Below are 12,151 nucleotides of genomic sequence, written 5' to 3'. Positions count from 1 at the left end.
ACCTGATTATCTTGAGTGGGAATTGAGATACCAGGACTTGCCATTTTCCTTGTGTTTTTCTTGCTTATTCTGCCCCTTTGGGATGAAAGTAATGCCAGTTTTGTGCTAGAACACCATTTTTAGGCAAGCATCAACCAAAGTCCTGTAACCGCATAGTCAAAAGTCTGCGGATACAATCTAGTTCAACAGCTACAGTCTATTCAGCATTAAACAACTACATATTAATGGGCTAAGAATAGCGAAGAAGAATTTGACAAACCAGAAATTATTATGTTTAGGGAGAAAGGTGCGGGAAAATAGGGTTAGAGGGATATGGAAAGGTAAAAGGCAAGTGAAATTAACCACGTCCTAATCTCACAGAGGGAAATGGATTGGAAAGAATGATAGGAGAGAGAGAAGAAAAAATTTAAAAAGGGACCAGAAAAAAATGGAAAGACAAATATTTAAACTCTTAAAAGTAATGAAAATTTAAAGAAGTAATATTGAGAGATGAATGGAGATAGGATGAGAGGAGGGGAGGGATAGAAAGTTGACCTGAAAAACTAAAAAATAAAAATACATAAAATATTGTATAGGTATAAATAGATAATACTGTTATTAAGGAATTTAATCTTTTTTTGTTAGTTTGATCTCTGAATATTTATTAGAAATAATGGTAACCCCAATAATAGTGTTTGCTATAAGTTTGTCACAAAAGAAACATACAAACCAAAAAGTTCAGAGACATAAATCTTAAAATATAATTACATGATCATAATTAAAATATCAATAAATAAAATATATAGTACATGTAGTATCTTTTTACAGAAAATATAAAATATTAAAAAGGGATGAAGGAATTCCTACTTAAATTTTGTGATAAATTATGTGCATGATGGATAGAGCCAATAATATACAGGGATAAATTGTGTCCAAATTTATAGGTAAAATTATTATTGTTTGAACTAGCCTCTTAAAGGGTAAGGAATTTAATCTTAAGAGGTTTTGAATTGAGTAATACATTTTTGGATTAAGTATGTACACAATGGGGAATAAGGTCTTATAATAAGTGACAGGTATATATGAGGATGAGCAGAACAACAAATAATTCATGCAAAAAGAACAAAAGATGAAAAGGTAAAACAAATGAGAAAGAAAGAACAAAAAAGACCAAAAGGTCAGTAGAGATTTTTTTAAAAAAAGTACACACACACACATATACACCTAAAATAAAAGTTATAAGAGTAAGAAAAAAAGATTAATAAAAACAATTTTTATAATTAAAAAGTAAAAATTTAAAAAAGATACAAAAAAAGACTTCTTTGATTTTGTTTTTGGGGGATTGATGGGAAGATCCTGTATCTCCCTTGTGTCTGTAACCAGTCTCTTGAAGTCTCTGCTCAGGTTGTGGTGCTTGGTTTTCCTGTGGCTTGATTGGTTTTTGAAGTCAGTTGGTTTGAGCAGGCAGAAAAATTCTCTGCAGTGCCAAGGATTTTATGAACCACCTTCCAGGCTAGTTCAGTGGGAGGTAGATCTGCTTTGAGTATCATAAAAGAGGGAGATGGCTGTTTCCTCTAGTTTAGAGTTGCTGTGATAAGGCTGGGTTCTGGGTAAAGTTGAGGCCTTTCAGCAAACAGTAGCTTTTCCCTGAGAGGCTAGCTTTTGAGACATTCACAAAGCCCAGCCTGTAGCCATTCTCAGGGTTTATGTTTACTGATTTTCAATTGATTGTCAGGGTTGCCGTAGGCAGGGGCAGCCTCTGGCTCTGTTTACCCAGTGAAGAAAGCCACTCCTTCGGCGGTGTAGCTTTCTCTGCCTGCTTATGTTGACTTTCCCATGGGTGAAGTTGAGAATGGCAGGTCAGGGTAGGTACTTTTGACTCGCTAAATGACTCTTTTGTTTTCATCAAAGGACTGAGTTAGAGGTAACTGCTTAGCCAGGCCTTTGTCTGTATCAAAGATGGATATCTCCAGTGTTGGGGGGAGGGGTGGCCTTCCCTCCTCTGTTCCCTTTGAGAAGGAATGAGGATGTCAGTTTTGTACTCACGCTGGAGTGTTGGTTCCTAGGTAGCCTCTGGTCTGCTATCTGCAAGATGAAGATATCTGCTACTTGTCAGTTCTTGCTGGTGTTGAGTAAAATCTGCACGTATTTGTCCCAGACTCTCTGGGTTGTAGACATGGTTGCTATGGACGCCACCACAGCTGCCACAACTGCCCCAGCCGCCCCAGCCATGGCTGCTGGAAAATGCTCAGATCTGTCTCTTTACCTGGATTTTCCCTCTCTGGTCAAACTCTCAGTACTGTGATGGCACACTTGGTGTGCCTAGGACTGTTCACTGGAACACTAGAACTGCTTTCTACGTGAGAACTTGTTTAGCCACCAGGTTCTTCTCCACCATCTTCTCGAAATTCCTGAAGGTGTTTAAATATTACTGGAATTGTTTTGGAATAAATAATGTTCACCTTGACTATCTTGAGAAAAAATTGGTTTCTCAGCACTATAGGTAAGAACTTGAGTGACGGAAACAAATGGAAAAATGAAGAACAACTCAACACACACATTCAAAAGAAAAAAAACAACCCAAGAAAACAAGTTAACTCAGTACTCAAGAACCTGCAGGAAATGCAAAGATTTTTTTTAAATAGCTATGATAAGCTTATCAAAATCCTGACTACATGGGAGTCTACTGTTGTGAGGATAGTGGTTAAAGCTCAGACTGGACAGAAAGATCTGTACATAATGCAGGCACTTGTTATTCTAAATTCCAGGAAGAATAACATGAAGTAGATTGAGCCCATGATCATACACAAGTAGGAAGCGAGATTCTATCTGAAAGTTAATCAGGATAATTTAGGGCTGGGTCATGCCAAAGTGTTAAGAAGATCCATTTAGGAGACACAAGACACTCAATTCCAATTCTAATATTATGGGTATTAAAGAAAAAAACTATGATTTTAAATAATGGGAATAATTGCAAGATTTGAATATTTGAGTGGAGAAAAATGCATGAGAGAGATAGAGTTTACCCATGTTGCAATGCTTTGTACTTAAGTGATAATATTATGTGGTACTCCAGACATAACAGAGTTACCTTGCAAATGAGCATGGATGTGCATTTGGGTGAAGGAAATACTCTACTTACACAGGTGTAAATTAAATATTTTTTGGGGGGAGATTTTAGTTCTTGATCTAAGAGCCTGGGTGATATCTCTGAGTCTTTTCTCTCAAGGCTATCACTCTACTACTTTGAGCCACAGTTCCAATTCTGATTTTCTGTTGGTTGTTTGGAGATAAGAGGCTCATGGACTTTCCTGCCCAGGATGGCTTCAAACCATGATCGTCAGATCTCAGCCTACTGAATAACCAGGATTCCAGGCCTGAGCCATCCATTTTTTTAATAATTTAGTAAATTGTACAGTTACAGATGTTATAATTTATCATTATAACCTTTATAATATATGTGTGTATATTTATATCAATGCATACATATAGAAATATTTTAACATATTTTTATATCTACAGTAGATTTATGAAATCATCCTTCATTATAAAATAACATGGAAACAAGTTTAATGAGGAGCAAAGCAAAGGGAATTGTCATGTTTCTTGTTGTTGAATGAAATATGAATTGTGAGAATCAGTTTGAAAAAACCATTTAACAAAATGGATAATGACTATTAATTCCTATCCCTTTATTTGCCCATATTGTGCATCCTCACACATGAGTGTCAAAGTAAAACCACACTTTTTTGCCTTTGTATTTAAATCATACGTTATAATTTAGCGGTTATGTGAAGTAATCAAATAAAGATTAAAATAATAGTGAGACTATGAGTTAGAGCTGAAAATTATTTTAAATATGATAATAGCTAATTAAATTCCATATCTCTTACTTTTACTCTATTGTCATATCTCTTATTCCCACATTAGGAAAGTACATAGAAGATTCTCACTAAATTATGTGTAAAATTATGAAAAAATGTGTTAAAAGAATATGGGCACATTGAGGCTAGTAAAGTGGCTCAGTGGTAGAGCTTTTGCCTTGCATGCATGAGGCCCTGGGTTTGATTCCTCAGCACCACATAAGCAAAAAGAAGAAAGCTGGAAGTGGTGCTGTGGCTCCAGTGGTAGATCGTTAGCCTTGAGCAGAAAAGCTGAGGGACAGCACCAGAGGGGCCCAGAGTTCAGGCCCCTCGACTGGACAGAAACAACAACAACAACAACAACAACAAAGAATATGGGCACAGTGTGGTTTTAGCTGATTGAGACCTGTAGGCGGTAGTGTGTTTTTGAGGACTTGATAAACGTTGTGATGGAGATGAAGAAAGGGATATGCTTATTTTGGAAAATTGGCTAGAGGATTGCTCACATAAAAATAGTTATGAATTCTTCCAAAAGGTTACAGTAAAATCGCTCTCACAATCATGTTCACTACTGCACTATTCACCGTAGAGGACTTATGGAAACAGCCCAGACGACCTTTAGTGGAGGGATGGTTGGACAAAGTGTTGCACAAATATACAATTAGGTTGTACTCATCCATTATAAAGACTGTTACAGCATTTGCAAAGAAATGGATAGATCTAAAATTATGTTAAGTAAATGAAGTCAGAGCCAGACACACCAAGGATGTGTATTTGGAAGCCAGAATTTTATGCAAGTTAAACAACAGTATTAATCAAAGCATGCTATTTGCAGTGGAGTATTTATTTATTTATTTATTTATTTTTGGGTTCGGTCATAGGGCCTGAACTCTGGGCCTGGGTGCTGTCCCTCAGCTCTTCAGCTCAAGGCTAGCGCTCTACCTCTTGAGCCACAGCTCCAGTTCTGGCTTTTTTCTTTTTGCTTATGTGGTGCTGAGGAATCGAACCCAGGGCCTCAGAAATGCAAGGCAAGCACTCTACCACTGAACCACCTTCCCAGCACTGCAGAGGAGTATTTAAAAGTTGTAATTTCTTATAAAATTGAACTTTTAATCCAACAGAATGAATACCAGAAGACTATCACTTGGAAAAGGTGAGGGGAAGTCAAAGGGAAGGATTAAATAGACTTCTGGAAGTAGAGAGTGAAGCCATAATATTCAATGCAGATAGTATGAAACTAGAAAAAATGAAAGTGGGGTGATGTTTGGAAGGATGTGAGAAAGTTATGTAAAGATCCATTGTAATTATAAACTGATTCGTTGAATGGAAAACCCTTTGTACAACTATTTTATAAAAATATAACTAAAAACGATGGGGCTGGGAAGGTGGCTCAGTGGTAGATCGCATGCATTGCATGCCAGAGGCCCTGGGTTCGATTCCTCAGTACCACATAAGCAAAAAGAAAAAAAAGCCAGAAGTGGCGTTGTGGCTCAAGTGGTAGAGCGTTAGCCTTGTGCTGAAGAGCTGAGGGATAGCGCCCAGGCCCAGAGTTCAGGCCCCATGACCGGACCCCAAAAAAAAAAACAAAAAAACAAAAAAACGATGGAGACATCTGATCTTAAACAATGAGTCAATATGATAATTTCCTGCTCAGAAATTTTCTTTGCAGTTATTTTCCTCATAATGACATAAAAGTGAACAACGCAATTAATATGAATATATCACTTTGCATATCCTAAATAGACACAATATAAAAATCGCAGTAAAAATATTTGAATATATCACATGATAAAATAACAGGTAGAAAGTATCAAACTCTGATTGTTTTTCCAAGTACTTTACCTTTGGTATCTAATTTAATCCTCACAATAATCCCATAAAGTGGAACTACTTCTATTTTTAATTCTAAGATGATGATATTAAGTCTTCAGAGTTGCAATTACTAGTACAACATTGCACACACGGTAACTGTTAGCCTGCGGTCCATTCCCACCATATCAAATAACCTCATTCTATTTTGTAACTAAATACCAGCACTCAGTCTACTAATTCTAGGAAAATATCCCAAAATTATTGTGCACACTCTAATAATATTTCACTTTATCTTTCTTAGAAAATAGGTAACTAAGCCGGATACTGGTGGCTCATGCCTACAAAGCCAGCTACTCAAGAGGCTGAAATCTGAGGATTGTGGTTCAAAGTCAGCTCTGGCAGGACAGACTGTGAGATTCTTATCTTTAATAAACCACTAGTAAACTGGGAGTGGCACTGTGGTCCAAGTGGTAGAGTGCTCGCTTTGAGTGGAAGAGCGCAGGGACAGTACCCAAGCCCAGAGTTCAAGCTCCATGACCAACAACAACAACAAAAAAGAAAATAAGTAACTGTAATATGAAAACTCCAAGTTCATAATCACTTATACCTCCTTGGTGAAAGGAATTGCTAAACTATAACATTCTTGATTTCTAGCTCAAAATAGTAGAAATCATATTTTATCCCCTCACTCAACACTGCACTGCCTGGGGACCCCATCTCTAGTTAATACAGTCTTACTGAAAGAATGACCTGCCCAATTCCTGACGGAAACAGACTGCAGGTCTTTTGGAGCAATCATTTCCACATTGTAGTTCACCTAAATTGTTTACCATTAGAAGTATTTTGATTGGTTTTTATACCCAACATTTTGAGAGAAACGTACTACTTTAAAATGTTATTAAAGAAAGACTGATATAAAAATCACTTTGACCCCAGATAAATAATTTACCTTTCATATACCCAAAAATGCAGTCTGACCTATCATTAATGTTAGGAACGAGAGGTTAAAAATCATAGACACCAAGACTTAAGTATGAATTAAAGACTCTCCAACTTGTGAATACAATTGGTTTAAAAAAACATTAATACTACTGCATTTTTAAATTCCCTATGAAAATGATAATGATTCCCTATGATAATGATAATGATAATGATAAACTATTAACACTTAAAAAGAACTCATTTTCTTGGGAGTAGGACACAAAACACAAGGTTAATCCTAATCGTTTTAAAAGACCTTTATTTATACAAAAACTCACTCATAACTATAAAGATTATAAAACTAACTGAAGTACTGAGACACAAAGGAAATAATTTAACTGCATCATGTACATTCAATGGACTGTTAATAGAAAACAAAGTTATACTAATAATTAGCTTACCCAAGTCACTTACATTCTTTTATTCTATTCCATATACTTTCATAAAAACTGGGTTTTCATAAAATGACGCATAAAAAAGACTATATACCCACTTACATTTTCAGATCTTAACAATATTTATTTCAGAAATTTTGGCTCTATAGTCAATGAAATGAAATAATACTAAAATATTCAAAGGATTTTCAGAAATTGCAAGACTTGCTCTGGGATGTTATGTATATTGGAAAAGATATTCAAAAAGCCTTTTTTGTTAAAGTTGCCATAGTTACTCCCACAAAAGAGCCATTAGTAAAGATCCCTGTGCATGTACAAAATACCTTCAAATGCATCCACAATCTGGACATGACACATGCTTTTTGTTTATTCGTTTTTGAAAGGAATATCTAACAAGCATATCCACAATACTTATTTTCAGACAATAAGATGAGATATTCAAACGTAGTATGGGTTTGATTATCTCTTAGTGAGAATAGATATGATCTTGCAAAGAAAGTTATTTTCAACAGAAATCCAGAAAGAGTTTATCCAACTTGTGTTTCACAGGAATAACCAGAGAGTAATACCTGTTTGGTCAAGTCGGTCCAAATCACTACATGAGTGTATCTTAAAAGTATAACCAATTTAAGAAGTCACATACGTATTTTGTACTGATAATCAACTTACAGCAAAATAACTTACTACCTAATTATGTCTGTATCTTCTTACCCAACATACAATAAGAGCTGAAAGCGTTCTCTTTATCTAACTTAATGTTATAAATGCTTTGATTATGATGACGTTATTATTAGACAAATAATATATACAGAAGGGTGGTTCCACTGAAAAGACATGACAGAACACTGTTATATAAAAACATTGCAACACAGTTAGCTCTTTTCAGCTTCATCCTGTCCACATTGGCAAGCAACATTGCAACAGCACATGCACACATATACACATACACACATGTTCGCACATGTACACACACATATACATGCATGCTAAATTCAGGATTTATTGTACAAAAAAGTTCAAATAAAATTTTAGTGATTAGGACAAATGATAATATGCCTTATTACAAAATAATACATAAACCATCACCATGCATGTTACATTTTACCTGCTTCTCCACATGTGACCACTTAATTTATTTTTAATTAATAAATTACCTTATTAATTAATTTATTTGTTTGGTGTTAATACTAGGGCTTGAACTCAGGGCCTGGCTTTGTCCAAGAATTTATTTTTTGTTTCAGTTTTCCCAAGACTAGCATTTTACTGCTTGTACCACAGCTCCATTTTTAGCTTTTGCTGGTTACTTTCAAATCAGATTCTAATGGACTTTTTTTTCTTGGTCTGCATTCAAACCACAATCCTCAGATTTCATCTTTCTGTTTAACTACTATTAAAGACATAAGCCATCAGTGTGGCTCCTATTTTTTCCTCAATAGTTATCTAATGCACATACTTAGATAGTAATTTAAAAATGATAGTATAGAAGCAAGATGTACAGTGGTGATATTGTCCTGTCAGAAATTCAAGTTAGTAATGTAAATTTATTCTTCAGACCATACCCAAACAATACCATGATATAGTGTAAGAGAACTCACTATTGAACATATTAGCTTTAAGAGCTTTCTGATAGATCCATTATTTATTGGTACCCAACATTAGAAAATTGTATGAGACATTGGTAAAATAGAAGTCCTTTGCATGACTACATACATTCCTTGTTTTTTTTTTTTTAAAGACACTTGCTTTCATCTAAAAAGGAGGGCTATCTATTGTCTTCATGTGATTTTGATGATTGAACGTGGTTAGTGAGAAAGTCAAAATGTATTTGTAGTCCTTAACTATCAATTCTCATTTATCTTCTTGTAGAATATAATGATTAAATCAATAGTTCAGAATCATGCTTCCATTGCAAGTGGATCACCAGTAAGAAAACCTCAATACCAATTCCCACAAAGTTTTGTCACAGATACAATTTCCCTGCCTTCTCTGCTGCTTGACTACCTTCCTATTCCTTCATTGTACAGGAAAAGTGTGATTCAACTGATTTCAGTCAGATTTGTTACTAGAATTATCAAGGATTTAGTTTATTGTCTGTAATTGGTCAAAGTTATATCTCTTTATGTAGGCTACTAAAAATGTATTTACTAATTTCAAGTAAATACATAAATTCTATTTCCATCTTTTTTAAAAAATAAAATTTTGTTTGCTCTATAAATTGATCAGAGGCATGGATTTTGTGGCTAGATAGGTCATTGCACATCTGTCTCTCTCTTTTTCCCTTTCTTGGTTCTCATAAATAATATGATTGCTCCATAATTATCCTAATTTATTTTGCTTTTATATTTTTGGTTGCATCATTACAGTTTTTGCTCTGCCATTTAACAAATCATTTATATAGAAGGCATTATTTCCTATTTTCCTAGAATAAACTGCACATGAAGACATCACTGGTCCTCATTTTCAGTGTGTACATTTGCATACGGAGGAACATCTTTCCTCTGTTCTCTAACAATTCCTTACTCTCCGGTTAGAATAATTTCGAATAGTAAAATTGGAAAAAGAGAAAATAAATCATGGTGAATAAACAGATGCAGAAAATTCACCGGATATTTCTGACCAGTTCAACCAATGTGAACTAATAGGGAAATACATGGATACCTCATTCCCACTGGCTCTCAAAGTCTCTGATTAGGCAATTCTTAGGAATATGAAGAACAAGATGAAAAAGTAAGGAATGGTATCAATTAAAGAAAAAAAATGGAGAAAGATCCAAGCAAATTTCTTCATTGGGCTGCCAAAAATATTCGGCTTATTACAGTGTGGAGACTTCTTTCCAAATGGCCACTCATGTGAATAGTAGGGATGACGATGAGTATACCCCTCTTCATTGAGAAGCCTACAGTGGACACTTAGACATTGTCAGTGAGTTGGTGTCTCAAGCGGCACATACAATAATTGTAGATGACTGGACACCCCTGCACAGTGCATATACGTGGAATAATACCAGAGTGGCTTCTTTCTTACTTCATCATGATACAGATACCAATGCCCAAACTAAAGGCCTCTTGACCCCCTTGTATCTTGCTGCTGAGAATTGACATAGCAAAGATACGCTGGATCTCCTTCTGTTGAACCATTATATAAAACCAGGCCTGAAGAACAACATAGAAGAAACTGCATTTGATATTGCCAAAAGGATAAGTATGTGTCATTCCCTCTATGAAGTTGTGGAGGGCTGTACAAATTGTTCAACTAAGTCCTAATGTTCGGGTTAAGTTTCTTAAATTTCAAAAATGCAAGTCCATCTTTTGTGTCCCTACAAAATATTTTCACAAAACAAATAAGAGCAATATCTTTTTTTTTTTTTTTGTTCTGTCATGGGGCTTGAACTCTGGGCCTGGGAGCTATCCCTCTGCTCTTCAGCTCAAGGTGAGCCCTCTACCACTTGAGACACAGCTCCACTTCCAGTTTTCTAGTGGTTTATTGGAGATAAGAGTACCACAGACTTCCCTTTCCAGGCTGGCTTTGAACAATGATTCTCAGATCTCAGCCTCCTGTGTAGCTAGGATTATAGGCATGAGCCACCAGTGCCCGGCAACACCAATATTTTACTGTAAAAATTCATGGATTCCGTGGAATTCTTCCAAATGAATTGCCTGCATTGGATGTCAAAATGTATCCAATAGTTTTTGTATACATGTATAATGATTTCTTCAGAGTTTGTGATTTTTTAATCAGAAATAATTTTAACTTACCTGTTGAAATGAGTAGTACAGAAAGTAAAATATTTCTGGTGCTTGTCTGAAAAAGTATATTTTAAAATATTCTATATTCTATGTTTGCATAATGTTCATAATTTATTTTATTTTCTCCTAGATATACTTTGAATTCTACATTACTTTATAATGTATAGGTTAATTAATGTGTCCTTTCCGATTGCATTCCATATAGAAACAGTTTGATTCCTTATTTTTCTAGGTCTTTATTTTTCTTTGGGATAAAATGACAATGTTGTCTAATTTGAAGTTTTGTAAATTTTATGCTATGTAAACGCCTTTCTGAGCTGAAGATTTAATACACTGATGTCAAACTAAATTTAATTATATGAATTACGTGTATTGTTACACTTGTAATTTTGTAATCAACCTTTTAATAACTGTTTTTCATTTCTTGCATCTGAAGAATGAAAAATATGGAATACTTCTCAAACTTTCATATTATCCTTTTGCAAGTGCCATGTTAATCTCTGTATTGTAATTTGAGTATACGTGCTGCTGATGCATGTAGTATCCTCTAAATTTAAGTTGTTAATGATGCAATCTTTATACAGGCTTATATCTATAGGTGCCTACTTGTAACAAGGAAACCTTCTTGTTCCTAACAATGCTATCGATCTTATTTCCCTAAAATTTTGTGAATATTGGAAAAATTGTATTGATCAGTCGATTGCTCACATTTGCAAATTTTTTTTTGTCAATGACTATCAAGTCTTTTTATTTAGAATTTTATCGTACTCTCAATTATTTATAGATAGGTCTAAAGGTGATGGCTTTTTCAAGTACTTATTTATCCAACTGAATTAGCTTTGTGGACCTAATGAATTCAAAGTAAGCATTGCTTAAGAGCTACTTCTAAACTTCTTCAGCTGACATTTTCCCAAATGAGGTGTTACTGGCACAAATGTCTACCTGAGCCTTTACCCTTATTCCATGTGGGAACAGACCAACCAGAATATCTTACCCTGAAAACGTAAATTGTCTTACTTGAACAAAACAAATCTTGGTTACAAGGGATGATAGAGAGATGAACAGTTCAAACAGAACTGTTCAGACTAGAAAGTATTTTATCAAAATATAATTTTTATTATACCTTCCATTTCAACAGTAACTAAAGCCAAGAAGGTGAAAAAATTGTTCATATGCATGATTACTTAATGTCCTGGATTGTCTACCATCAAACCAGGCAGGAACTTACACTACTGCCTTTTTATCACCAAATATTTTCATAGTTGCAGGAGAAGTCCATATGGTTCTCCTCATTATTAGGCATTAAATTGATAATGTTTTAATCACAGTGTTTCCCCTTGCCTACATGCTGTAAATCTACAAATGGTAAAGCTTT

The 12,151-nt window shown here is 34.9% G+C and overlaps 1 pseudogene; it reads right to left on the bottom strand.

Moving 5' to 3' along the window:
- Positions 1-11,216: 11,216 nt before the first annotated feature.
- On the bottom strand, positions 11,217-11,313 carry LOC122097787 (annotated as a pseudogene).
- Between the last annotated feature and the right edge of the window lie 838 nt (positions 11,314-12,151).

This window comes from Dipodomys spectabilis, unplaced genomic scaffold, assembly GCF_019054845.1.
Source record: "Dipodomys spectabilis isolate Male_0828 unplaced genomic scaffold, ASM1905484v1 ptg000435l, whole genome shotgun sequence".
Lineage (NCBI taxonomy): Eukaryota > Metazoa > Chordata > Mammalia > Rodentia > Heteromyidae > Dipodomys > Dipodomys spectabilis.
This window is presented reverse-complemented; position numbering and strand designations above follow the sequence as displayed.